General features: G+C 38.0%; 1 long non-coding RNA gene across 1 annotated transcript; it reads right to left on the reverse strand.

The window, feature by feature from the left end:
• Positions 1 to 1,394: 1,394 nt before the first annotated feature.
• LOC132638438 (uncharacterized) lies at positions 1,395 to 3,328 on the reverse strand. The gene is made up of 3 exons (XR_009581734.1): positions 3,147 to 3,328; positions 2,427 to 2,483; positions 1,395 to 1,516 (listed from the first exon to the last, which is right to left on the reverse strand). It is a non-coding gene; the product is annotated as an uncharacterized LOC132638438 (long non-coding RNA).
• Positions 3,329 to 3,570: the final 242 nt, after the last annotated feature.

Consider the following 3,570-nt stretch of genomic DNA (forward strand, 5'->3'; position numbering starts at 1 on the left):
CCTTAATACCTCACAAGCTGTCTTATCAATACATTCATATTCGTCGCAATTCATCCTCCTCCGTACTCTTGTCTCAATCATACCATTACTCCTTTTAACTATAAACACATCATAATTTATCCCTGCTTATCAATTCAGTCGGTACCTCAATATAACGCTCTATTAAGATTTGTCACCCTTTTCTAAATCGTCTCTTAGTATCACAAGCCCTACCAAATTATCCTAGCATTTCTTTTTACCATATCGATATCGACCTCATAATTACTATTACTATCAATTCAACAGTTAACTTTATTTCTCAAAGTCAGACTTGCAACTTGGTCAAATCCTATCATTACTATTGACACAACCTTTCAAGACATATTACGAACTTATATCTCATTCCCTTTTTATTTCTAAGAACATTTTGGCAGAGTTTCCTCTGTATTTCTTACTATCCCAAAACCTGCACGCAGGAAATACCAACAATGCCTCACAGGGCCAACATATATACGTATATATCATATCGTATCATAGCCACACAGGGCTCCCAATTTAAAGTAAAAAGTATAAAGGTGTCGGAACTTACCTCACATATCGCATCTCGAGACGTACCTGATCCTTTAACGATCTGTCTTGTTATACCTACCGATCTACCTTCTCTTTCATCTTCCAACTTTACATTTCAAGCCCATTTCAATATTCTCACCTTATCCGACATGCCCCTTTCGCACCATTGCTTACCTGTGTACTGTGTAGCTTCCAATATCATCAGTCGCCTTTTTTCTGTCGATGTCGTTCTTCAGCTGAAATCAAAGGTTAGTATAAGAAATTTCATTTCCTATGGCTGGCTCTATCGCACGATCTTAGATATGAAAGAAAGGTAACATCCTAAATGTCCTGTAGCTTCCTATTTATAGATGTGGTGCACAACACACCGATAAACAAGACTCTACTAGACACGGTCTGTAAACACTCCGAGGACGAACTGCTCTGATACAACTTTTGTCACGACCCAACCCCATGGGCCATGACCAGTGTCCGACCTGGACACCCATATACGTACCTGTTAGATGTGGTCAAACTGAAACTACGAATAATATGGAAACTTACGAAGAACTCCGAAGGTCCATAACGTCATCATATATATATATATATATCCAGATAAACTGTCTCCTGAGAAGTCACAACTGATCAAATCATAAAATGATACGCAAGCCGACAAGGCTGCCACTATACATCAATATCATATCATATGCAAGCCGACAAGGCTGCCATCACAGACGAACATATCCATCGCACATCGTTTAGACACAGCTGAACAGAACTTATACACAACCCACACATATGTCTATAGACCTCTAAGAGTATCGATAGCGAAATATGATGGGACAGGGCCCCACCGTACCCCTGGTTAAACATATACATATATATCATAAGATTTGTACCAAAAGTCTAGACTCCGGAACAACGGAGCTCTCCAAGACAGCCGAGTAGAAGTCCTATGCTGAAGGGTCACCAAACCGACTATCTGTACCTGCGGGCATGAAACGCAACCCCCCGAAGAAAGAGGGTCAGTACGGAATATGTACTGAGCAGATAAAGCATGAAATACAGTAAAAAGGATCATAACTGAAATAAAGATTACCAGAAACAAGTATGACTTTTAAAACATCAATACACTTGCCTTATGAAATGAAAATCATGCATATCAATATCATATATCATATATATAACGTGTCCCGGCCCTCTAGTGAGGGACTCGGTGAATAAGGTCGCCACATACCATCCTTGGCGCCATAATCACATCATCACACCATCACATCATCACATCATCACATCATCACACCATCATATCATCTCAATATCATATATCATATATATAACGTGTCCCGGCCCTCTAGTGAGGGACTCGGTGAATAAGGTCGCCACATACCATCCTTGGCGCCATAATCACATCATCACACCATAACATCATCACGTCATCACACCATCATATCATCACATCATCATATGTATATATATAACGTGTCCCGGCCCTCTAGTGAGGGACTCGGTGAACAATGCAGTGAAACTGTGCACGAAAACGTGTCCTGGCCCGGGACTCAGTGAAAGACATATTGAGGCACGCACGAGCAGAGTAGTGAGCAACTATATGCAATTTAAATCATATCTGAGACTCAATGGAATAATCAAAATGAACCATCATTTGGAAATCAACACAATACTCATACCAAATACCTTTCGAATGTCCCTGTGAATTATATCAAAATAGAACTCTGGAACCATATGTACGTATTAAAACATGATAAAGTGAGTTCTGGGAATCAAGAACATTAGCCATCTTAGTGGCTCTAAGAATAGGAATTTCTTTGGAACCATATACACATCGTCTGTTCGTTTCATAAAGATCATGCCAAAAAGAAATAAGGGTTAACTTTACATACCTTACGTCGTTCAAGAGCTCAGTCCAGCCAAGAACTTCCACAATTAATATGATAAACCTATAATCGTAAGAATACGCACGTGACTTAAGAAGGCTTTCGCATATCATATATATTAATTGATGACTTAATTCTAAAACGAAACGGGCAGCATCTTCTCTATACCATTAGCATCTCCTAATTTGGTATATCAGCCCAACAACGAATAAATCCCAAAAACACAACATGCATGTCCATAACAATTTCATAATACTCTATAACGAGCGACAAGCTCGAATTACAATCCGTATACTCCATGGCACCTTTTCGTATGTTTTCTTCTTAACCTTAAAAATATTCTCAATATGATAAGGACATCATTTATCACAAATCTCGGCTTTATATCATATATTTACAACAAGAAAAACAGCCCACAACTCCAACTATATCAATTGACAATTCTATTTGTAAGTTCGCTTTTATTCCATCAATTCCTATATCGACACTTGTATATACTTCTTTATTTTCGTATATACATTGTATAACAACAAACACAACAACAGCAACTACAGCCAATCCCACGATATTCCAGCACACCAAACAATTTATAGCAACCACCAAACAGTCCACACGATAACAATAACGATTTATCCGATTTCCCGCAATTAATTTTGTAGTTCCCGTCTCTAAATTTAACTATGACCTGGACGAATTTAAATATATCTAGGAGAGGATAATTCTTACCTTATATGCGAAGAACTATTCTTTTTCCACCTTACTTCGCTTTGAAGAAAGCCCGGATTCGACAACACGACAGAACGGAACAACGGGATCTAAATATAAAGCAAAATCCATACGTTGTTCTTGAGAAAGATTACATTATTCTTCCTTGAAATAAATAAAACACAATAGCGTTAACGTTGTTAATCTTTCCAAAACATGAAATGCTTGCTGCTTGCTAATATAATGATGTTCATCAAGTGTGTAAAAGGATAGGCTAACGTGAAATGCTTGCTAATATAATGATGTTTTTACTTTCAAAGAAAGGTGGCCATATTGCCTCATATCCGTAGGAATTTTGCTGCCATTTCCTTTATTAAAATCCATGGGGTCAATGCATATATAATTCACCCATCATAAATGCTATCATTTTAAAGATGCCACCTGT

The sequence above is a fragment of the Lycium barbarum genome, chromosome 4, assembly GCF_019175385.1.
Source record: "Lycium barbarum isolate Lr01 chromosome 4, ASM1917538v2, whole genome shotgun sequence".
In the NCBI taxonomy this organism is placed as follows: Eukaryota; Viridiplantae; Streptophyta; class Magnoliopsida; order Solanales; family Solanaceae; genus Lycium; species Lycium barbarum.